The sequence below is a fragment of the Manis javanica genome, chromosome 2 (genome assembly GCF_040802235.1).
Source record: "Manis javanica isolate MJ-LG chromosome 2, MJ_LKY, whole genome shotgun sequence".
Classification (NCBI taxonomy): domain Eukaryota; kingdom Metazoa; phylum Chordata; class Mammalia; order Pholidota; family Manidae; genus Manis; species Manis javanica.
The window spans coordinates 90471192-90496933 of NC_133157.1; the positions used below are offsets into that span (position 1 = coordinate 90471192).

The 25742-nt window shown below is 49.7% G+C and overlaps 1 long non-coding RNA gene across 1 annotated transcript; it reads left to right on the forward strand.

The window, feature by feature from the left end:
* The first annotated feature begins 2909 nt into the window (after positions 1-2909).
* On the forward strand, positions 2910-5278 carry LOC140847746 (uncharacterized). The gene is made up of 3 exons (XR_012127866.1): positions 2910-3398; positions 3951-4193; positions 4675-5278. It is a non-coding gene; the product is annotated as an uncharacterized lncRNA (long non-coding RNA).
* Positions 5279-25742: the final 20464 nt, after the last annotated feature.

Consider the following 25742-nt stretch of genomic DNA (forward strand, 5'->3'; position numbering starts at 1 on the left):
AAGATTTCCTGTTTCAATATACTGGACACAACCAATGAAGAAGCAGTGGTACTGAGATAATAACAATAACTTTCCAAAACTGAAATTCAAAGAAAAAAAGGGTTTTGGACAAGGGAATGGAATATCCAAGAACTGAAGGTCAATTACAAAAGGTGTAACATACACATGACCGCAACAAGGCAAGGAGAAGACAGAAGGAGCAGAGGGTATATCTGAGGCAGTGATGGCTGAGAATTTTCTGAAACTAGCAACATACACCAAACCACAGGTGCAGGGAGCGCAGCAAACACTGAGAGAAGGAACGCGGTACAGGCCTGAATCTTGGGTCGACGTAATGAAAGAGAAGGTGTAAGGAAAGGGAGAAATGAAAGCAAAATAAAATATGTGTTTTTTCTTATTGTTAATCAATCTAATAGGTTTGTTCAAAGCAAAGAAAGCTGTGCTAATCTCAGACAAAGCAGACTTCAGAGCAAGGAAAACAACAATGATGTTGAGGGGTCAATTCTTTAAGACATGACATTCCTTATTGTGCGTGCTCTTAACCACAAAGTATCAAAATACATGGGGCAAAAACTGACAGAATCTCAAGGAGAAATAGACAAGTCCACCATGATAATTGGAGACTTCAAGAACCCTCCATCGGTAATTGATAGATCTAGCAGTCAGAAAATGTGTAAGGATAGAGTTGATCTGAGTAGCACCATCAATCAAATCAATCTGTTGAACATTTTCAGAATACAGAAGCCAACAACAGAAGATAGGTATTCTTCTCAAGCTCATAGGGAACATTCACTAAAACAGACAACATTCTGAATTATGAAATACACCTTAACAAATTTAAGAAGAAACAAATCATACAAAGCAGGCTCTCAGACCACAGTAGAATTAAACTAGAAACTGGTAACAGAAAGATAGCCAGAAAAATCCCAGAATATTTGGATAGTGTTCATCAGCATTGCTCTAAATAACACATGGGTCAAAAAGGAAGTCTTAGGAGAAATTTTTTAATATTTCAAATTAATAAAATATATAAAACTAACAGCAACCAAGATGTCCTTCAGTAGGTGAATGGATAAACAAACTGTCAGACATCCATACAAAGGAATATTATTCAGTGATAAAAGGAAATGAGTTTTCATACCACTAAAAGACATAGAAGCACCTTATATGCATATCACTAAATAAAGGCAAACAGTCTAAAAAGGCAACATACTATCTGATTCCAGCTATATGACAAGATTGTGGTTGCCGGGGGTTGAGTAAGAAAGCACTGGGAGCTCCTAGGGCAGTAAAACCCTCTCCTGTCCAGTACTGTAACGGTGAGCACATAACATCAGGCATTTGTGAAAACCCATAGAACCGTACAACACAAAGAAGGAGCCTTGATGTCAACTACAGACTTCAGTTAATAAGAATGTTCCCATATTGTTGCATTAATTATAAAACTGTAGTACACTCATTAAAGCCAATACACGTAATTGACAGCAAGCATTTTGGGGAGAGTATGTGGAAATTCTGCATTTGCTTGCTTGTTTTGTAAATTTAAAATGGTTCTAAAATATAGTCTATTAAGTAAGAAGACAAAGTTAGCTTGGGATGAGTGGGGAAAAAATGCCGGAGAGCCGTCAAGAATAAAGGCCAGGAGACCATTTAGAAAACTACCAAAAGAATGATGATGGTGATTTGAAATAAAGTACAAGGGATGAGACTGGCGTGAAATTGGGAAGTGCAAAATACTATGAGGAGGGGAACAGAATGAGGGAGGGAGAGCAAGAGAGAATTTTTAAAAGGGTGAGTGTAAAGAGGTGGCAGATTAAAGGATGCAAGTTGATCCCCCAAGACACTGCTCATGCAGACAAACTTTCAGCAACCATCAGCATGCCACTACTGTGCAAGAGGGCTATGCCCATGGGTATTACAGGTGTTCATCTTGTAAGAATCCATAAACATGGTTAGGAATCTCACTAAAAATAACAGGATGTACTTTAAAGTTTCCTATGGAATTTCAAAGGTTTATAGAGACTTAATATTCTATCCTTGATGACGAAAGGGTCTTGATACAGAACAGGGTCTAAGCCGTTGGCCTTTGTAGTCGGTTCTTATGAAACATGGACATGGAAGTATCCTGCTCATGCTGGGTACAGCAGAGTCCATCAATGTTGACTACGTTGGCAACTGTTAAAAATCAGTATTGTCGTTTAGCTATGGTAAGACAGACACTAATTTCAGGACAGATTTACCTATGATTTCAAGGTAGAATTTCTGTAATGCAAGACCTGGGGAGGCAGCAATGTCTCTTTGAGCTCCTGTCTCTCTGTCTTTGCTCACACTCCTGTTGTCAAAACCTGTGATGAACAGAGGAGAAAAGATTTATCAGTATGTTTTCCTGTCATATAAGATAAGATATACAGAAATGATGCTTGAAGTGCTCATTAATAGGACATAGACAGTCAGCCTGGGGAAACCTGGGATCACACCCTGGGGGTGGGGCAGGTGGGCAGGAGTCCTTCGACCAGGCCCCCAAGCACCCCTGTGCCTTTCCTTTGTGGCTCAGCAGGTCTGGGGGTGGGATAATAACATGGAGCACCCGAGGCTGGGGTCCCTGGTCAGAGGGGGTGCTGGGAATGGTGGGTGCACCTGGGACCGGTCTCTCAATGGAAGGGTGCAGGAGCCTCACCCGGGGGTCCCCAGTGTGGCTAGTGAGTCGCTGTCATAACTTCAGATGATTTCCTCTGTGTTTTCTTCTATCAAAGTGATTGTTCTGGACGAGCCACTTCAAACACATGTCCCTGTACGATTGAACAACACTGTGGGAAGGACAAGAAGGGACTTTCTAATGTATGTCCTGCCCCTCTGCATTTTCCGAGGAGTGGCGGAAAGGCCCAGGGCCACTGAGGGTGAGTGGCAGGTGCCCTGGCTAACCCACCCCTCCTTCTGGGGGGCTCTGGCTCCAGACCCTCCAACCCCCCATGTCAGTTTGTCCTGCTTGAGCCTCCTTGTCTCTAGACGGGCCCCTGAGGTTCTTCCAGTGGACCCCCAACCCCGCCTGCCTGAGTGGAAATGTCCTTCTACCTTCCTGTCCTGCAACCCCCAGCACAGCCTCCCCATCCTGGGAAGGAGCCGACTGCCCAGCCTACCAGGCCAGCTGCCCTGTATCTGGTCCCTGCACAGGCCACAACCACACCAACAGGGTGGGTCCCAGAGGAGCCCCGGGACTCCCAGAACTCACATCCCAGCCTGTGCCCACCACCTGGTTCTCACTTGCTTCCCCAGAGCTGAGCTCACAGGACTCCTGGACTCAGCCGAGCTGACCCAGATATGCAGAATGACACTAGCAGACCGGGCCTGAGCTTGAAGCCCCCAGGGTGCTCACACCGAGGCCTCTTGTAGAGCCAGGGGTAAGGAGAGAGCATGGTCTTTCTTGAGGGGCAGAGGCCGCACAGGCACACAGCCTCCAGAGCCCCAGGGTGCCTGTGCCCTCCTCCGGGCCCACTCCTTCCCTCTCCGGCTCTGGCTGGGACCACCGTGCTCGCGGGCTGCGCTGCTGCTCCATCCGACCTCAGGCGGCTGCAGAGCCTTCCTCCAGAAGATGGCTTGCCCGGAGGTGGCTACTTTCCCCAGGAATCCTCAGGGGCTGGGGCTTTCCCACCTGTACACACATGGCTGTGACCCCTGCCAGGGAAGCCCCTCACCTCCAGGCTTGCTCCACCTGGTAGAGATGTCCTCCTCAGGCTCTGGGAGATAGAAGCTGCCCTGGGCACAGCACCTTAGATCTCCCTGTTCATCCAGAAGCTCCAATGCCCCTGGGGGCCTATGGGGCCTCTTGCCAGAGTCCTGAGCTGGCCCCTTCCCACAGTCTGTCCACGGTCATCACGCTTTCTGGGAAGAGAATTTTAGGTTCCTTCTGCATTTGGCGTGTCCTATTGCCCCAGCCTGCTCTTGTTTTGAAGGCACATCACGTCAGCCATCTGAGGACCTGGTGTGTGAATATGGCCCGAGGTGTTCTGACAATTGCTGGTCACACAGTAGTGGTGCAAAACACCAAGCTTGCTTGCAGAAAGCTGTCTGGGATCCCCAGGCTCCTACTGCTTTTGGAGCACAGCCCTGGTATCTCTGTTAACTTTGGGCCAGAAAACAAATGTCTCTGGGGATCCCACAGCAAATGAAATGCCCCGAATGTCCCATGGCTTGAGGTGAGTGGGAAGGATTGGGAATGGGAACTTGATGGGTAATCTGGGGCCATACTTGGTGTTTGGGGGAGAAAACCCAGCAGATAAGCCTTTCTCTGGGTGGAGGGTGGGACCTGTGTGGAGACCCCAGCTGTGGACACTGCTGATGTTGCACTACTGTGCACTCAGCCCACCTGAGCCCACCTGCACCCAGGTGAGCCAGTTCCCAGCAGGCCAACAGCATTCCCCTGGAACCCCAGGGGCTCTGCTGCCTGCCTGAGAGCCCTCTCCAATCCAGTATCGCCCTGTCTTCTGCAAGCCATTGCAAACCGCGGTGCAGAAGTGTTGTGCCCTGGGAATGACCTTCCACTAGTGGGGGCACAGCTGGTCCAGGTGGGACGTGGGTTCCCAGAGAGATCGAACCTGATGCCCACCCTGGTGCTCACCCCACAGTGCCACACACTGGCTCTCCTCCTCCAGGGCCACTCTGCCCCATCCTCCTCAGGTTTCCTGGGATCTGTTGCAAGCATACCACTTGTCTCCAACTGCCCCAACTCCTCTCCTGCTGCGGGGACCCAGCATCTGTGGAGGTACACCGTGGCTGTGACTGCACAGATCATCCAGCCTTCCGGACCTGAGTGTCACCACTGGAGGATGGAGACGGAAGACCTGCCTTGTGGTCATCAGGGGAGACGTGGCCCAGGAAGATGCAGAATGCTGCACAGAAAGGTGCCCGATGATGCAAAGGGAGCCCACAGACCCTGCAGGAGGAACAGGAGCTCCCAGGGCCGAGGGCAGGAGGTGGGCAGCGTGCAGAGGATGTGGATGTGCCTGCAGCCCGGCAGGGTGGCCCCTGAGCAGTGGAAGACAAGACACTAGAGGAGGAGGATGTGAAGACAGAGGCTTCCAAGGAGAAAGAGTTCAGTGTCAGGGCATCCCAGAGCCCTTGGCCAAGTCCTGAGGCCCTAGAAGTTGTTTGCTGAAATGCTCCCCTTGGTCAGAAGGGACCAAGAGAGTTTGGGTCCCAAGAGCCAGTCAGCACTGAACTTACTCTGTGCTGGTTCTAAGAATCAGTGTATGCCTGTGATTATAACCCACATTTTGTTAAATACAAGGCACATTTCCTTTCTATAACTTCTGGTTACTTTGTATTCTATACGATGCCAAGTGTGCATGTCCTCTGTCATTCTTGCAGAGAATGGCCGTGTTTTCAGGTGTGGATTCCCAGGGCTCACCAGCCCTGCTGACCCCGTGGACCACCCCTTTCCTGTCACACTGTGGGCGTGGGCATCCTGTGGGCAGGGAGGTGGCAGGTTGTGCTCCAGCATGAAGCTGCTGTGCTCCGTGTACCCCAGAGGGGAGTGTCTGCTGAGAGTGGCTAAGAGCACGGAGCCCCAGATGCCAGAGTCCATCCAAGAGGCCTCCATATTTGGGGTGGGGGTCAGAGGGTGTCAGAGCAAAGGCCCTGGATGGTGGACCGGAGTGTATCCCGCTGTCCATCCAGCGCTGAGCCTCCTCCCCCTGGGCCTGCTGTCACCTTGGACCCGGACCCTCTTCCCCCCTCCTGGAATGTTCCTCAGCATTCCTGGGAGCAGGGCAGCAGCAGGGGCTCCTAAACAGGGACAACAGACCCTGCACTGCAGGCCTGCTGTCACCAGCTGGCATGTGGCTCTTTATGTCCTCCAGGAACCAGACAGTCATTCCATGCAGTCGTTTCTCAGGTAAGTCTTCCAACAGCCAACAAGGGGGACCCAGTGATAGGTTCATTTCACAGGTGGGGAATCATCTGTTGGTTCAGAGCTGTCCTGGGCTGACCAGCCAGAGAGAGGGTGAGCTGGGTCTAGGACTCCCCATTTCCCTGACGCTGGATCACTTCTAACCCCTGTTCCACATGCAGTCTCCGGGGGTGGGGGACCTGGCTTCCCTGTCCTCTGTACTCTCTCAGGCTTCAGCCCCCTCTGAGCTCAGGGGGCATGGCCTTGGACACTGGGGGCCCTCTGAGCCCCGTGGCCAGCCTCTCCCTCCTGCAGGGCCAGGATGTCTCTCTAGGGCCCCTGCAGCCTCTGCTTGCTCACACCAGCACCAGGGTTGGTGGTCACCAGACTAGAATGCCTCCAGTCTGCTGGGGACCAGGGCCATCTCTGCAGTGTGTACATTTGCATGTTCTCATTGTGCCACACACTCCTGGTGCTCCTTGCCTCTCATTTGGAATTGCCTGGGTTGCCCTTTGTCCCTTTTCACAACATTGGCTTTTGGGAGTCAGTGGACCACTGGGATGTCACACGTGTCCCTGGGCTTGGGTTGGGGAATGGCCTCTGTACTTTGTGCTTTGTCTTTCCAGCTTTCTACATTTTTCTTGTTATTGTTTTGGCCACGGGAAGAGCCAGAGTTTGCCCTTTGGCTTCTAGCTCTGGTGTCACACTTAGACCGGGAGTCTACCAACAGATTGGGCACGTGTTTACTAAGAGGTCTTCATTTTAGGCCCCTAACCCTTAACTCATCTGGATGTCCCATTCCAGTAAGAAAAGTGCTACTTCAAATATTAAACAGAAATTAGCCAGACCCTTCATAAAGCATGTGGGCAGACACAAAAGGCGCCAGTTGCTTAATTCCGTTGATAGGAAGCATCCAGACTAAGAGGAAGGAGCAGAGACAGAAAGCAGACTGGGGGTTGCTGGGGGAGGAATGAGGACCCTGGGGCACGAGGGCCCTGGACAGGGTTTTCTCTGGGGAAGGAAGTGCTCTAGCCTGGATGGTGCTGCCGGCTGCACACACTGTGACTGTACCGAGTGCCCGCGACGCTTACAGGTCAAAAAGGTCAAAAGCACCACTTTCAATTTATTTAATTAAAATCTAAAAAAAACCAAAATGATAGAGAACATAAAACAGAAAAACTAAGTTGAAACAAATCCAGAGGGTAACACACCCATGGGAGGAAAAGGAAAGACGTGGTAGGGGGTCAGGTGGACGGAGTGGCTGGGGAGGTGCCTGGAGGGAGAGTTCCAGAGCCAGCTTTCTGGTCAGGGTCAGAGGATCCAGACAGGGCCGTGGGCGCCGTGCAGGTGCCAGAACAGCAGCAGGGGTCAGCCCCGCCTGCAGAGGAGCAGGGTCCCGCGTCGGCTCCCGGGCCCCTGAAGGGGCCTCTCCAGATGCCGGCCCCAGTGCCAGAGCAGCCTGTGGAGGGGGCCCTGTGGCTGGAGGTGGACCTTCCTCAGGCTCTGGAGCTGCCGTGGCTCCTGCACCGACACCCGGCTCCTCTGAAGGTTCAGCAGCACCGGGATCCTGAGACGGGAACGGAGCTGTAAGAGGACGAGCGGTCACCCCAAGCTGGCCTCGGCACGTGCCTTTCCAGACACAGAGGCTTCCAGGGAAGCCCAGGCCAGGAGCCCACACGGGACATCTCCCCAGCTACATCCACCAGTGCGTGGTCTGAGGCCTGCCTGTGCTCCTGGCCCGGGAGCAGCCTCTAGGCCTCCTCCCCATAGACCCAGCACCCTGACCCCCATCCCAGGCCCTTCCACTCACCCAGCCCCACCCAGGCACACTCATGCACCGCCCCCACCCTGCCTTCTCACCCTCAGGCTCGGCCTCCAGGGGCTGCAGGTCCTCCAGGCCACTCTGGGGGAGATGGAACTGCTGAACCGGGTCAGAGCTGGCAACGTGCAGCTGCACATGGGCTTGGGCCCGACTCTGGGGGGGTGGCCGTCCCTGGCCGTCTTCAGGCCCAGGTTCCAGAGAGCCGTCTGTGAGGTGCCACACTGGCCTCTCACGGGGGGAGCAGGGGGGCAGGTCCTCCACATTCTCAGTCTTCTGCAGACATAGACACAGACACCCCTGCATTGAGATGGGATGACATACAAGGCTCAGGACAAACCTTGAGCAGAAAGGCCCCCTTGCACCCCACATCCCCTCCAGCCCGCCTTGACCTGAAGTGTGGGTGGGACCAGCCCATGTGGATTCTGAGCCTCATCAAATGCTCCTTCTTGGGGTGGCACACCCCACAGGAACCCCGTGTGCGTGCACACACACACACACATGCACTCACACACACACACTCACACACACACCGGAAGGGAGACCCAGGGTGCCCCAGGAGGATCAGAGTGGAGGCCTGACCAGACCTCCCCATGTTACCTTTGGGACCCTTCGAGCACTTGGACTGAGGTGTCTGTGCTGAGCCCTGACCCAGTGCCTGAAACGCTGGATGAGACCCTCATGGGGGGCTCTCCTCGGGCCACGGCTTTGGGATAAGGGGAGGCAGCCTGAGAACATGGTCACGTTCTCGTGTCTCCAGCCAAGTGAGCTGGGGACTGGGCTGTGTCTAGAATGTGGCACGCGGTTAGCTGGGTTCCAAGTTCTGTTGGCCTCTATCGTCAGGGAAGTGAGGTCACTGCCTGGAGTCCCCTTTCCTGGGCTTTCTGCTCAGATAAGTCCTCCCCAAGGATCCTCCTGGGATGCTGGCCACTTGCCCTCCACCCTGGGCCCTGTCCAGGAAAGCCTGGGTACCACCAGGGCCCCAGTTTGAAGACAGAGCTGCAGTCTAACCCAGCTCCTCCTCATATCTACATGTACCGTCATGTGCCCCTACACAAGGCCTGTGTCTCTCAGGGCCTCCCCAGTGTCCCCATCTGCACAGAGGTTCACCGTGTCACATGCTCCTAGGATGTCAGGTGTGCAGACCTGTACACTCCTGGAGCACCTGCTGTCTGTCACCTGTGGCTGGTGCTCACACTCAGCAATGGCAGAACAACATAGTGGAGTAGGGGGAGCCCAGAGGGCAACTCAAACAGGTCTGGGCATGCTCAGGGACCTAGGGGTCATCTCCCTTCCTGTCTGTTCCCAGTTCCCCTGGAGGGTGAGAGAACTGAAATGCAGACACGGTCCCCTCTGACACACACATTCCAGGGTCTCCACTAGGTTCAGATTCAGGTCCAAGTGTGTGGAGGCAACAGCCGCGGCACCGCCCCCAGTGGCGCCCCCTCCTGGTCCTGGTCCTCGTCCCTCCCCCTCCCTCCCACATAGGGTGGATGCCCTTTGTGGCTGGGTTCTAAGGGACAGCAAATGGCCAAGTGAGTGGGTGCTGCTTCCCAGATGGTTTCCACATTTCATCCTGAGATCTTTGTCTTAAACAGGTACATAGGAGAGTTTTAAAATGTCTTCAGGAATAACAGTCGTTTCTGGGGCTAAGTCAACAACCTCAGAAATCACAGTAACATTTAGACAGGATACTTAGTCCCAACAGAGGTGCCTGTAGGCTGGCCTAGACATGGAAGGAGGCATTTGTAGTCCTTTCTCAAATTGCTTTGTTCATTAGTGAGGACGCATGCATAATGGAAAAAGAGGCTGTGCATAGTAGTTTAGGACACTAGTTTCAAGTTATACTCTGTAGTTCCCACAGACTTTCAATATCATTGCACCACGATCAAAATGCTAAATAAAAACTGGGGAAATTTTTCTCAACTACCACCCAGAAAATGGTAAACCCAAATTAGAAGCATTACCCCAGGGAGGAGTTCTGCTGGATGAAATGCTGAATCAATGTGTGGGAAGTGCAAACGCGGTTTCACATGCAGAGAACCTACAAATCACCACCGCTCTGAGCAACCCCTCTTCCTGAGCCCTTCGCCCTGCTTTTCTGTGGGTCCCTGGCACAGGGAAATGGTTTTCTCTGTTTCACTCTATGAAACAACACAGCCGATATCATCCTTCCAGGAACCCTACAAAAGAAGCAACCAGAGACACAGTCAAATGAGAGCAGCTTTGAGGGGCTGAGCCAATGGTCTGCCCTGACCACAGGGTCCATTATAAATCAGAAAGCACACTTGTCCCTCCAGATGCAAGGGATATGAAAAGGGAGGACAGTTCATTCCGCCCACCGCAGCTCTGCCCACTGCAGCTCTGCCCACCCCAGCTCTCATTCATTCTCACTGTGGACACGCATTCCACCTACGAGTCTCTGAGAATAAGTAACCCTGATGAAGCTCCTGGAAAACAGTGTCACATCTTAGCGTTACTATTATTGTTAAACCATGTTTATAACAATGTACATTTATGATAAACTGTTCATGAAAAATTGTTAACTAAACAGCTATGTGACTTTTGAGTTGAGAGTGTATTGATGCTCAGAAAATATTTGTTCACCTTGGCACACACTCAACCTGCCCAGCAAGGTGGACATCCTTGTCCCACAAGCAACAGGCTGAGTGATTTGCTTTGGCTTATTGCTGTGTGAGTGGATGTGGGTTTGTCTGTCTGAGCAAAGGCATAAGCACATTTGTTTGAGTCACTCTGTGTGCTTCTACTGTGGATGGAACCACGTGTCCCAGAAAGGGGCTCTTCCTTCAGCCTGGAGAGGCATGAGGATCAGGTTTCTGCCGGCCTGAGGCCCTTGGACTGCGTAGCCTGCCTTCAACCCAGAGAGAAGGGAAGACTCGCTGGCTGTTTACCCACCCGACAAGGGAGTCATTTGTTGCCATGGCAACAGCTGACTCACCTGTTTGCTCATTGACTCACATCATTTCAGAGTATACTTTCCATTTCACTCACCTTCAGTTGGCAGTTACATCAGCTGGCTATGGTCACAATAATGTTGCATAACATCCAAACACAAAATTTCAGTAGCACACATTAACTTGTATTGATATCTGGTGCACCTGGGCATTAACTGGAGTAAACCAATGTAACCCAGGCCTACCTGAGGTCAGTTGGCTTGGGCAGCTCTGCACCACGTATCCGACCTCCAATTCCTGGGCCCACCGCTTATCCTGGGTGTGGGAGTCCGACTGTGCAAGCACTCCTCAGGTCTCCCTTATGTCCTGACTGCTAACACCCCAGCTCCCGTGACCAGGCCAGCATCTGTAGGCCAGGGAGGTACACTCCATGTCGAGGGGAAGAGGAAGGACTGAATACTTCTGAAAATAATTGAATTTACCACAGCAGTTAGTCCTAATAATTTACTGGAGGGGATGGGGTTTTCTTTTATGTTCTGCTTCCTGTTTTCATTTCCAAGTCAAAAGAGGAATACTAAAAATGCATGATTCATCATCTGACACAGGATGCCTTCAAGGAACTTCTGCCATTGACCACTTACGTAATGTGACCACCTGTGACCTAATAAACCGAGCATCACCTATCTACAGTGTCTATTCTCTGTTGATCGAACAAAGTGCAGCATGCTGGACAGCACACTTAAGACTATGACCCAGATCTGTGTTGTTCATGATGGTGCTATAAGACACGGATGGCTATTGAGCATTTGAAATGTAGCTAGTTGAAATTGGAATGCTTTGTTAGTATAATGTTTACTAGATTTTGAAGCCTTCATATAATAATGTAAAATATATCATTAACAATTTTCATATTGATTCAATAGTATAATAAAAATATTTCAGATATATTGGGTTAAATAAAATGCAATATTAAAATTAACTTTCCTTAGCAATGTCAGAGAGAATGATAAGGGCTCTGAAAGCCTTCTCCTCCAAAAAAGCAATGGGACCTTTGGTAAAAATGGTCAGAATCAACTTTTTCAGAACTCTGGAAATAAATTAAAAGTTTACAACTATCTAGGGAGGCATTTCAAGAAGAATGGACGAATCCTGGTACACTTTGTGACATTTTAACTGGCTTTATTCCGTCTCCCCCCTCCCCAACTCCACAACACCCTTGGAGAGCATCAGCCTGTGGTCATGGTGAAGATCAGCACCCTCGCAGTCACTGGGGGAGGCAGGCTGGAAGCCGCCTCGGGGTTTCTTTGGAGACTCCACTCACAAGCCTTCTCTTCATTTTACTGGGCTCAGGGCTTGCCCAGCACCTTTTCCCTGGGAGTGTTTATATAAAACAATCAGAGCAATTGTTGAACAGCACAGCTATGGAAGGCACCAGAAAAATAAAGTTGGGCAAGCAATACACAAATCAAAAAGCTTAAAAATAAAATAAGAATGAAATGTCCATAGGGTGTTTTAAAAAGCCCTAAGATATTTCTGGGAATCTAAAAGGTCATGTACATACCTAGGTTTGTGTGAAGACTCAGGAAAGCCCTTAAAATCCCCAATCTCTTTCTTCTGGATGAGGCTGGGACTCTACACCCGCAGGAAGTGAAGGCTGAGGCTGAGTTACACCTGCCTGGCTCAGTGGCCAAAGCTTGCACACACAGCCCCTGGGAAAGACTGGGAGCCTTGCTGTCTCCAGGCAGTTAGGAAAATCTCCAGCCAGTCACTAGATAATCGCTAAATTAACCTAGCAGACACTTCTGTGATAAATAGACTTAACGAATAAGTTGAAAAGTCACTAAACAAACAGCAACAAAGCAGCAAAAAGCAAAACAAACCCTGCAGAGAAGAAAGAACCTGATTCCCAAAGTTGCTACAAAATACTATCTAAAATGTCCAGCCAGGAGAAGAAACAAGAAAGTATGGCTCATACCCAGGGAAAAGAAAGCTGTTGGTAGAAATGGTCGACAGGGAAGCTCAGACAAAGAACCTACTGGACAAAACCTTCAAATCATGTATTTTAAATGCATAAAAGAACTAAAGGAAACTAGGTATAAAGAACTAAGGGAAAGTGTGAGAATGATGCCTCATTTAGTAGAGAACATTATTTAATAAAGAGAAATTATTTAAAAGTACCAAATGAAAATTCTGGAGTTGAAAATTACAATACTAAAATGAGAATTTCACTAGACAATCTCAACAGCAGATTTTAGAAGGCAGAAGAAGGAATCAGCAAACTTGAAGATAGGTTCAATTGAGCTTATCTATTGTGTAAGAAGGAAAAATGATCAGAGACTCAGAGATCTTAAGTGTACCAACTTACACATGGCGGGAATCAGGAGCACAGAGGAGGAGGCAGAAAGAATATTTGAAAAAAGAATACCTGAAAACTCTGCAAATTTGATGAACAACATTAACTTACACATCCAAGGATAGCAGCAAACTCTAGGTAGAATAAACTTAAAAAGATCCACAGCTAGACACATCATGATCAAATGAATAAGAGACAAAGACAAAGAGAGAATCTCGGAAGTAGCTGTTCATCATGTACAAAGGATCCTCACTAAGACTTATGGCTTATTTATCATCAGAAACAATGGAAGCCAGAAGGCAATGGAAGGTCACAATCAAAGTGCTGAAATTAGGGAAAAAAATTGTGAAGGAAGAATTCCATATTCATCAAACTACCCTTCAAAATAAAGGAGAAATTAAGACACACTAAGATAAAAACAACCTGATGGAATTTTTCATTTACAGACCCTCTGTTTAAGATACTGAGGGGAATATCTAGATGAAATGGAAGAACACTGGGAAGAATGCAAATCCACACTAAGAAATGGAAACACCAATAAGGATAACTGCACAAGTGAAAACAAAAGACAGCATAAAAGCACTTTTTGTTTATAACTCCTTTTTTCCTATCTGATTTAAAAGAACACTGCATAAAGCAATAATCTAAATCTAGGTTGATGGGCACACACAATGTGTAAAGTTGTAATCTGTAACAAGAACTGGATGAAGGTTAGGGGAGGAATGGAGATGCAAAGAGCAAAATTTTTAAACTGACCATGGAAATTCAGTTGGTATTTATACAAAGCAGCTTATTATAAACTGGGATGTTCCTCAAAGGGGGAAGCAGGGAGCAAGGAGTGCCGGGCAAATGTTCTGGCTAAAAGGCACACGGTACTGTCCCAGGAACAGCAGTTTACTATTGCCATGCGAACAAATGACCATAAACATAATGACTTAAAACAGCACAAATGTATTGTCAGCTGTTCAAGTCAAAAGTCAAAAATCAGTTCCAGTGGGTGAAATTAGGGTGTCAGAGGGCTGTGCTCCTTCTGGAGGTTCCAAGGAAGAATCTATTCCCTTGCTTTGACTAGTTTCTACAGGCTGCCCCATTCCTAGCTCGTGGCCCTTCAGTCACACCAACTTCTGCTTCTGTCATCACATCTCTGAGCCTGTCCCTCCTGCCTCCGTCCTTTAGGGATCTTTGTGATGACATCAGGTCCACCAGGTAACCCGGGATCATCTCTGCACCTCCAGCTGTTCAACTTCATCACATCTGCACAGTCTCTTTTGCCATGTAAGGTTACACAGTCACAGGTTCCAGGCATTAGAATGTGGGCATCTTCGGGGGCTATCATGCACCAACCATGGTAGGCAGTTGTGATTTCTGCTCACTCTGCATGCTCCTAAAGGACAGCAGGGTTGAGAACTGCCCCCACATGGTGCAGGGCTCACATCTCACAGTGCACTGAAGTCACTAGGGAACCTGCTACAAGCTCAGAGGCCCTGACAGTACTCACAGCATATTTCCAGAATCAGTTTCTGAGGGTACTTCCTGCAATGGTTATTTTTTAAAAGTCTCCCCACTTGATTCTTATGTGCTCTGCTGGTTGTAAACTGCCTGGGTGGAGTCATGGGCAATCCTGAGAGTGACAGGCACCATACAGCATAGTCTCCTGAGAAGCTTCTAGAATCCCTAGGACACTTGGTAACTTTCAGAGCCCAGGGTCCCAGCCAGGCATCTGTATTTTTTTATAAAACTTCCCAAGTAGTGGTGATGTGCTTGGAAGTATGATCCCACTGGCTGTGGAGGACAGCTGAGCACCTAGAGATGGACAGATGCCCAGCACAGAGGCAGATGGGGCCACATCTATGGAGGCTGATGAATGCCCCAAGGGCCTAGAGGACGTGTATAAGGGCTTTGTTTAGACTGAGCTCCTGAAGGATGTACTTTTTCAGAGTTAAATCAGACACCTGTCTGAGTTTAGGGGTGTACTAGCATCATAGCACAATACCACAGACTAGGGTAGTGGAGTGGGGCTTAGATAAGAGAAATTCATTTTCTCTGACTTCTGGAGACTAAGAAGTCTGAGACCAAGGTCTGGGCAGGGTGGGCTTCTGGGGAAGCCTGTGTCCTTTGCTTGCAGAAGACCACATCTCACCACCTCACACCACGTTATCTGTGCAGGGGGACAGAGAGGGCCAGATCTCTAGTGTGTCTCCTTATAAGGACACCAGTCCTATCAGATTAGGACCCCCTCTTATGATCCCATTAACCTGAATCACCTCAAAGGCCCTACCTCCAAGTATAGTCCCACCAGGGGCCATGTCTTCAATGGTCTTCAATGTATGAATGGGGTTGGGTGGGGGTGCACAATTCAGCCCACAACTGGAGGCCGGCCAAGACTTGACCCCTGGGGCAAGAAATGGACCTTCAAAGTGGGGCCATGTCATCAGGGTTGGATTGTTGAAGAGTCACTAAGACCCTCTAATCTAGTTTGAAGTGACATAGCGTGTGTTCTGTAGTGTTATTAAGGGAAAAATGACATGAGCCATATCTCACAGTCACAGTGATGTCAACTTAAGGGGCAGAGTTCCAATCCATCTTCTTTTTAAAAGAATTCAGTACGGTATTCAGAAAATCATGACATTTTACAATATGAGGAATGTTGTCGTCTGGTTAAAAAAAGTAACCAGACTCACAAGCCACTTCTCTGATTCTGTCTGAAATGAAGCCATCGCCCCTTGTCCTGTGTTCCCTGTACTGAGGTGTACTGAAGGTCAGTGAGGACACACAAGGTGACCAAGTGACGTACTGCAAAGCAAAAGGCCCCAAATATGTCTGTAATTTAAAATAATAAGAATTGATCATAGATAGATGAAGAAAATTATGTTTTAAAATCTGTATACTTATTTCCACATTTTTGAGTTGATTATGTGACAGATAAAATGAACTATCATTCAGAGTTGACCAGAATCCTGAGAAATCCAATAGTACCAAGAGAACAAACTTAAAGAGCACAGCTCTTAATGCCCACACTTAAGCAAGTGTTCACGTTCCACCCCTTGCGACCTTTCATAGTGATCAGGTATAAATACTTCTAAACGGCCTTCGCACACTGCCTGCAGACTTCTTTCAGGAGGTCTCTGCGGTGCTCTTGATCCGCAAGTCTTCAAAGCAACAATCCTAGGCTAGAAAAGACAAGACCACAAGAAACCCACCTCCAAACTGTCACTCTCATTCCCTTTCTGAGCCTTAGATTAAAGGATGTTGCTGTCTGGATGGTCTGTGGCTTCAAATTGTGGATGAGTCACCAAGAAGGCTTACACCGGAACTTCACTTTGCCCCTTGGTTCAGAAAGAAACAGTGCCTATTAGATATGCTATTGAGAACAAGAACGGCCCTGTGTATGTAAAAATATCACTAATAAATGTCAATGACCTTGTTAATAATATTGCAGGCACTGAATCCCGCAATGGTTAAAAATCCAGTGTAACTTTGCAGTAAACATGGAACTTCATGCCAGCATCAGTGACCGAATCAGTGGCTGGCGACCTGCAGCCACCCAGTCAAACCTGTTGCAGCCAGGTTGTGCATGGCCTGTGAGCTAGAATGACTTCTGGAATTTTAAATGCATGAAAAAATATTTTAAAAAATAATATTTTGGGATAAACGAAAAATATGTGAAACTCAAATGTCGATGTCCTTAAAGTTTTGTTTTGTTTGCCACGTTCATTCATTACGGATCATCGGTGGCTGCTTCCAGGTGACTCAGGTGGAGCTGAGTTGTGGCCTCAGAGACTGTACAGCCACAAAGCTGAAAATATGTATTCTCTGGCTCTTCACAGAAAAACAGTTTGCTGACCCCTGATGCAGACTGCATCCTGAGCTCCGGCTGGGCAACAGAATCAAGCTCAGAGTATTTAAGAGGACAGCGCTCAGGCCTTGCAGACAGCTTTATTGACACAAATTGGTAAGAGTGTCCAAACGACTGATCTGAAAGCCTGAGCCACCAGATTTTCTGAGCTTCACTGGGGTCTCCCTCATTCTGAATTCACAGTTACAAGCTGTCCTCCCTCCTCACCTGAGCCTTTTCCCAAGCATCTGCCATGACCTCTGGGTGTTTCCTTGGCCTGGGAACTTCAGCAAGAAGGCCTTTCCAGGACCCGCATGTGCACGCTCACCACACCACACAGTTCTCACAGGGACACGTGTGTGAGTACTGCACATGCACACACCTACACACGGTGTGACTTCCAAGCTCAAAGGGTAGCAAGCAGAGCCTAAAAATCAAGGTTGTAGATTTCTTATCCATGCAATACACATGACTTTTCCCTAACTAAACCTGCCTGCCCTTGATTTTTTAAAACCCTCATTGTTCTTGGATGTGGAGATCTTATTTTAAGATCTCAAGGAGGAAACAACAAATGCTGTTGAGGATGCAGGGATGCGGAGAAAGGGGAACCCTCCTACACTGCTGGTGGGAATGTAAACTAGTTCAACCATTGTGGAAAGCAGTATGGAGGTTCCTCAAAAATCTCAAAATAGAAATACCATTTGACCCAGGAATTTCACTCCTAGGAATTTACCCTAAGAATGCAGGATCCCAGTTTGAAAAAGACAGATGCACCCCTATGTTTATCACAGCACTATTTACAATAGCCAAGAAGTGGAAGCAACCTAAGTGTCCATCAGTAGATGAATGGATAAAGAAGATGTGGTACATATACACAATGGAATATTATTCAGCTATAAGAAGAAAGCAAATCGTACCATTTGCAACAACATGGATGGAGCTAGAGGGTATTATGCTCAGTGAAATAAGCCAGGTGGAGAAAGACAAGTACCAAATGATTTCATTCATATGTGGAGTATAAGAATAAAGAAAAAACTGAGGGAACAAAACAGCAGCATAATCACAGAACCCAAGAATGGACTAACAGTTACCAAAGGGAAAGGGACTGGGGAGGACGGGTGGGAAGGGAGGGACAACAGGGGAAAAGGAGCATTACAATTAGCACACATAATGTGTGTGGGGGGCACGGGGAGGGCTGTACAAAACAGAGAAAACAAGTAGTGATTCTGTAGCATCTTACTGTGCTGATGGACAGTGACTGTAATGGGGTATGAAGGGGGGACTTGATAATGGGGGGAATCCAGTAACTGCAATGTTGTTCATATAAGTATATATTAATGATACCAAATAATAATTTAAGAAGAGATCTCAAGGAGGATTCATTCTTTATCTGCTTCTTCCACAGGCTGAACCTCTAGGTGGCAGCAGGAAATCATAGTTGAAATGCTTCTCATTGAGTGAGTGCATGTGGTCTTGGTGTGCATGTGGTGTGCATATCTTGTGGGTGTCTGTACATACGTGTGGTGTATGAATGTGTGTGTGTATGTATGTATAGTGTGTAGGTGTGTATGTATGAGTGTGTGTCTGTGTGTGAACGTGTGCATGAGTGTTTCTGTGTGTGCATGGAGGATGTGTATGAGTGGCCACTGCAGATGTAGATGGCCTGGGCCCCAGGGATGGCCCTGCAGGGAAGGCTGTTTGGGACGGTTTGTGGGCTCCACAATGCTCACTGAGGAAGGGTGACGGTGTGGAGCCCTAGAGCCCAGTGACCAGCGTAGGGCTGTTCCAGCCGTGGTGCCTGAGACCCCTGGCATGGCCTCCACTCCTTGCCGGCTCAGGCCTCCCCTGAGGTGACTGTTCGGGGCAGGTGCCCTGCTGGAGCAAGCCTCCCTTCTGAGGGGGCTCTCCTGGGGTGGGAGGGAAGGTACTTCCCCATGAGACTCCTGTGCCCTGTCATCTGCCGGGCCCAGCAGGGCATGTGCTTTGCTTATTAAATCTAATTGCTTGCATACTCACTGTATGGGGGCAGGAGAGGCAAAGGGGAGCCTAAAGCAGCCTCCCGCCTGTGTGTGGGGGGCAACAGGCAGCCCTTCTGTCCACCAAGGTGAGTCTCCATCCACTGCTAGCAGCCAGGATGTGATTATTGCTTTACTGATCTGCTTTAGAAATGACAGTGGGGACCTCTGGGCCTAACCTTTCCCTCTGGGGTATGTGACAATGTTTTTGGGGGGAATTGATAAACAAATTCTCCCAGAGAGAAATATTACTTGGTTTGTAGACAAAACCAGCACGGAAACAAAGGAAGGGTTTGGACGTGTGGTGGAGTGAGAGGTCCTGGCTCTCCAGGAAGCCTCAACTACCGCCTGTGGGCCACTCTGAGCCCCATTTTCCTCATCTGTGAAGCAGGTCCATGTAGCCTCACCTTCTCCTAAGGTGTTAGGAGACTGAGTGGGGCTGTGAGTCCTGGAAAGCTCTGTAAACAAACAGTTTCTGAATCTGAGGAGGAGGAGGAGGACAGTGATTCCACATGACTCTCAGAATGCACTTGTCCCCCATCCTGGCCAACTCCCATTCTCCCCCTGTGCCCTCTGGCTCTGGGTCTCCCCAGAGCACGTGCGGAAGCTCCCACCCTGTGCCCCTGTGCAGCTGGGGGCAGCTCCAGGCTCCTGGCACCTGGACTCCCTGGGGCTCAGCAGGTCTGACAGGAACACGGGGAACTTGCCCCGAGGTGGGCCCTGCATCTGTCCTGCTGCCTTTGTTTATTTTGAAGCCTGGGTGACTAGTGTGTGCTGCTCACCCACATTCGGTACCCACAGCTGCCCTTTTTCCTTGGGACAGGCCTCACGGTGCCAGCATTCCTTCAGTTGTGAAAGATGCCAGTTTCCCGGCCCTGGGGACATGGCTTTCTCCACTTCCTGGCTGGATGTAAAGCCAGGGCTGGGAAGGGGCTGCTGTAGCTCTGAAGCACCCTACTGCTCCCACTGAACGTGGCCTTGGTCCTTAATGATCCATGTCACAGGCTAGACTATCCAGTGTCCTTTTCCTGAGGCTCGGGCCTCAGGTGCGCAAGTCCAGGTTGGACACAAGCGTATGTCCTGCAGAGTTTCACTGTTTTTAGTAGAAGAGGAGTGTGTTCTCCCAGGAAGGCAGCTTCTGACCTCTCACAGCCCCCCAGGGTATGCTGAGCACACAGCCACGTATTCAAGGCAGCATGAGGATTCTCCTTCACACACCTGTCTACAGAAACTGTATGCACTCGACTTCTGTGCCCTGTTCAGGAGCCAGAGAGCCTGTGCTCAGGGCCGGCACTGGATCATCTCTGGGAGAGCCCCTTGCTGATGCATCACAGGGATTCTCACCTTCCAGGTGATACCTTCAGTGACAAGACTATTGAGCAAAGCCCATTCTCTATTCTCCACTCAGTCAGAGGAGACTCATCCTCAGAAAGGCATTGGACCTTTGAGATTTCTGAGCAAAGGTGGGAAGAAGCAAGGGTTTTCGACTGCTCTGAGAGGTCTTGCCCCAGGTGAGTGTGTGCATGTGTGGGTCGGATGCGCACAGGCCAGCCTCTAAATGGTTTGCACACTCTCTTCAGACAAACCACAGCAATCTTGTTGGAGTACTGAACAGACAGAGAAACTGTCTTTCCCTCTTGTTCAATACGTTTTCTACCAATCAAATAATAAAAATGTGTTAACAATAATAGTGTTCATGTGACCAAACTCCAGCCAGCCAATGCAAGCAAAGGTGGAAGGAGGCAGCCCGGTGTGCCCCAAACACAGCAGCCTCCACACACACTGGCACAGCCCACGGGTGCTCTGGGGTGCCTTCTGAATCAGGGAGGCTACAGCACCCCAGGGATCTGCATGTATCCAAAGGTACTCACAGGGCTCTTGTAGTTTGGGCTTGAAGACTTTTCTGTTCTATGTCCAACACTAGGAGAGAAAGTTGGCTCTGCATGGGGATGGTTCTCCCTGTAACTAATAATTCTCGAGTGTTTAGTAAGATGAGCAGAGCCTTTCTGTGCGGAGATCTCTGGGCATCCACAGGTAGTGGAGCAGGGCTGGGGAGCAGGACCTCAGCGGTGCTGGGTGGCACCTGTCAGATTGGCACCGCCCACAGAGACAGAGCGGCAGCCGAGAAGAGACATCCGTGGCTGCTGACTTAGTGATTTGTAAATAATGAGCTCCTGGTGGGAGGCCTTTGGGTCTCAGAGCATATGCTCTAACAGATGGGATGCACACCAGCAGGTTTGGGGCTGCGCTCCAGGAACCTGCCAATCATTGGCGTGCAGCTTCTGGGAGGGAACACGCCTTTGGGGAAGGAGGAGTACTGGACAGCCCCTTCAAACACATTTCAGTGCATGCTGACCTTGACCACATGATTTTTCTGTCCCCTACGAGCCTGGAGAGCCCAGCCAGGCTTCAGATTGGTCTAGAGATGTTTCATGCAGGGAACACTCTCTGATTAGGTAATGATTCCCGCACTGGGGTCTCCAGACAAGCAGCAGCAGCTGCTCCTGGAAATTTGTTAGATATGACAATTCCAGCCCCACCCCCACCCCCACCTGCTGGCTCACAAACTCAGCCCTGGGGCCCACAATTTGTTTTGTGACAAGTCTTCCAACAGGTTTTTAGACAAGCTAAGGTTTGAGAATCATTGAACTAGCTTATCATTTACTTAAGGACCAGATCTGTATTATTTACTCCTTTCTACCCTTCCTTATTGGGCATGAAATGTGATCCAAACAGATATTTTTGTAAGAAAAATAAAAGGAAGGGGATGGACTCCTGTGTAATTCCAGCTTCTCCCGTTAAACTTCAGTTGAGACTGAAAAGCTAAAATCTGAGAAGAGAACCTCTGTGCAGGTTTATTTTACACGCACCTCAGGAGCGAGAGGCAGCAATGGACTTCGTCCCGTTCCTACAGGCCCTGGGAGAGCAACTGCTGTACAGAAACCAAGGCTGGTGTCAGTCGGTCTCGAGTTTGGGATACTGTGCTTGAAACAACAGACGAAGCCAGCAGTGCTGTGGATACTGTGGGGTTAAAAGCAAAGCAAAACCCAAACCACAGCATCTGCCATGTCGCCCCTTTGGGGAATGTGCTCCTGCCTGGGTTAGTGGTACTCCCAGCAGGGGCGTGCGGGGCCGGGAGCTGAGCGAATGCCCAACACCCCTGGGTCTGGACTTTGGAGGAGCAGCTACTGCCGGTGAGTTCTTGTGCAGACCCAGCTCCAGAGAGCTCCCAGCACCCACAGCAGGGCAGGTGTGCATGCCTGCCATTGCGGCTGAGAGTGGGGTGAGAACCAGCTTTCATGAGGCAGAGGGTTTCTCCACGTCCCTCCCAGTGACTGAACTTTCTGTTTCTTCCTCAGAGGCGTTTTGTGGGTGTTTAATGAGCCATGCCCAGCATCTAGTGTCTGGTACGCGATTATGCCAGTGGTTATGTGAGCTGCCACCCATTAGAGGGAAGGAAAATCAGCTCAGTGAGCCATGATTCTGAATGATTTGGGTTGTAGTTGATTCTAAAAGATATACTGGGGACTTGAACTTAAATCTTGTCAAAGTCTTGTTTGGTATTAAAATTGTTCTATTTTTTTTTTGTCATGCATAGTAAAAGTAAGCTTTTTCATGAAGCTGGTTTCAGTTGCTTCTGTCATGTACGTAACGTGGTTTGCAGTGTGAAATATATTTCTCAGAACTGAAGACAAAATATCGGAAAACATTGCATTAGGTAATCAATAGAAATTAGTTGCTGTCTCCTTCCTCCCTTCTTTCATCTGTCCTCAGAGAAGTAGAGTGGTCACTGTCGTCCACCTGCATATCTAGGAGAGATCTGCCCCGAAATCGGACTCCTGCGGGTTGCAGTGCAGGGCATTCCCCACACTACCAAGCAACTCAGCTCCGACACCATCTCCTCGGAGACAGCATCAGATTCCACGGGTTACGGGCTCAGCCCTGCAAGACCTCCCAACTTCAGAGGCCAGCCACCAAGTCCAGGTCATCACCTAAGTTCCTGGACTACAGACTGCAGGTTCCCAAGACTTCCTCCTTGGGTTGATTAATTTGCTAGAGCAGCTCACAGACCTCAGGAAACATTTTACTTAGGGGATCACTCGTTTATAACAAAGGTTATAACTCAGGAGCAGCCAGAGGAGCAGCTGCAGACGGCCAGGCATGGGGAAGGATGCAGAGCTCCCACGCCCTCTCCAGGGGCACCACTCTCCCCAATCTCCATGTCTTCACCCACCCAGAAGCTCTCCAAACCTGTTCTCTTGGGGTTTTATGGAGACTTTGTTACACAGGAACAATTGAGTAACTCATGGGCCATGGGTGTTTGATTCGGCCTCCAGCCCCTCTCCCCTCCCAGAGTCAGGGTGGGACAGAAAGTTCAACCTCCTAGTTAGTGGTTGGCTCCCTGGTGACCAGTCCCCACCTTTAGATGCTGTCAAGTCACCTCATTAACATATCAAAAGTCACCTTCATCACTCTCATCACGGGACATTTCGAGGGTATCAGGCCCTTTGAGCCAGCAACAGGGTCAAGGACCAAACATATGTTCCTTGTATCAATCTTGCCCTCGTGGGGTCCATATTAAGGTCACCAGAGCTGAAGCTGAGGACGGGGTGTGCATGAGGTGGCACACAGGTCACCGCCCTACTCTGGGGTGGTCAGGGCCACAGTGTTCACAGGAGACTGGGACTCCATGGGCCTGTGAGCACCCAGCAGGTGGCCCTGGAGGAAGACACGGGGCACCTGTGGGTAAAGAAGGGAGAACAGGGCACCCTGTGTGCTTGTTCTTCCTGCCACAGTTTTCACCATGCAGGGAGTTAGAAAAGGAGCCCCACACTCAGAGAGCACAGGGAGGTGGGCATGTGTGTGTGAAAGACAGAGACAGACAGACAGACAGACACAGAGAGAGACACAAAGACAGAAAAACAGAGACAGTGACAGCAAGAGGGAGACAGAGACAGAGACACAAAGACAGACAGAGCGAGACACAGTGACAGACAGAGAGACAGGCCGGGAGGCAGAGGCACTCCTAGCCACAGCTGCCTCCATCCTAGCGAAGGAAGAGAAGGCCCGTCTGAGGGAACTGCCCCTGGCCAAGCCCACCCGCCTGTGCTGAGCAGCCAGCACTGTGGGGAGAGGCACATGTGAGGACCCAGGCCCAGCTGCTGCCACACAATGGCTGTCGTTCTGCTGAACAGCGACCCTGGCTTCCCTAGAACAGATTTGCTCCAGGCTGTGCCCCTGCCCTGGTGCATGGGGACCAGGCAGCCCCAACACACTGCCTGCTGCCCCTTCGTCTCCCCACCTCTCAGTTCAAGGACCCTCCACCCTCCCTCTGGGACCAGGGTTTCTGAGCAGCACAGCTCAGCGCAGCGGGACAGGATGGGCGTCCCACTCACTGCCTCCTGCCCCTGGAGCAATGCCTGCCTAAGAAATGGCAGGCTCTGGCCTGAGGAGCCGGGAGGGAGAGAAGCATGGCAAGGAACCAGTCTGAAGGAGCTCCCACTAGTTGATGTTGGAACAATTTTAGCAACAAAGATAAACAATGATAGTACTTGATTATTCCCCAAAAGATAAAATAAATAGCTATGAGTTCATGCATATATAAATAAATGATTGACTACATGAGTAAAGGGGGAGGGGAGGAACACATCTTCCTTATAGCCCATGAACACAGAAGGACCGAGGGAAAACGAAACCCCATGGGAACACCACAGTAACGCAGCTGCAGGCAAGGGAACACTTGGAGGAGAAGCAGGACACCGAGAGAGCCTCTGAGTGTCCGCCCCAAATGTGTCCTGATTGCTGTGCTAGTAGTTCTTCAGCATTCCTCCCTCTGGGAGGCGACACTGCACTGGCCTCCCTTGCGGAAAAGGAAAGTAGTGGCTTTACAGTGGAGAGGCCCGGCAGATACCCCCCGACCAGGTGACCCAGGCGAGCAGCACAGGTGACAAGGGATGGTGGCGTCACGTTCCGTGTGAAACGGGGACACGAACCCATTGCCTCTGTGATATTCTCCCCCAAATCTGTGACTTCAGTGTCATCATGAGAAAACACCTGGCAGGCCCAATTTGAGGGAAGCCCAGTAACATACTTGGCTGCTATTATTCAAGAGTCAGGGTCACAAGGAGCAGTCCTGGACTGGAGGACAATTAGGACATAATGCCGTCTGCAGCACGGAATTGACATGAGATCCTTGTAGAGAGAAAAAACACCACTAGCGGGAAACCTGGGTTATCTGCAGAGTCTGCGGTTTAGTGAACAGTGTGGTGCTGTGTGCCTGCTTGTGCCCATGACAGGTGCATCATTTATTGCGAGATGCTGGCTTAGAGGGAGTTGGGGGAGGACCAGGAATTCTTGGATATATCTTTGCAACTGCTCTGTAAACTTCAAATTACTTCTAAATAAAAAGTTAAGTTACTAGAAAAGACGGAGCTGCTAGCCTTCTCGACCCTCAGACATCAAGTTTAAGCACAGCATGCTGATGCCCAGTGAGACCCAGACCGTCCAGCAGCAGGCACCAGGGCCTGCTGCTCCATGGTCTTTGGAGGCACCAGGCAGCTCATGTGGGTGAAGGCCACCACTCTGCCTCTGAGGCGGAGGTTGGGGGACAGAAAAGGAGGCTGAGGAGCAGGCTTGCTTGGATGCCTCAAAGCTGAGTCATAGCTGAATCAACTTTCTTCTGCTGGTGAATTGCAACAGACCAAGCAGCATATGGTTTATTCCTCTGTCTGGAGAAGAATCAGCCCAGACTGGAGACACCTGTAACTCAAGCTGATCGCAAATCGGAACTGGCTGGTTCTGAACTGTGGCTGCGGTCTTCAGTTTGATCTCGGTGTCTTCCTCTTCGCCTCCCCTGATGCAGTCCCACGCCCAGCTGGAGCAGTCTTAGAAATGACAGTGTCCCCCACCTGGAGTGAGATT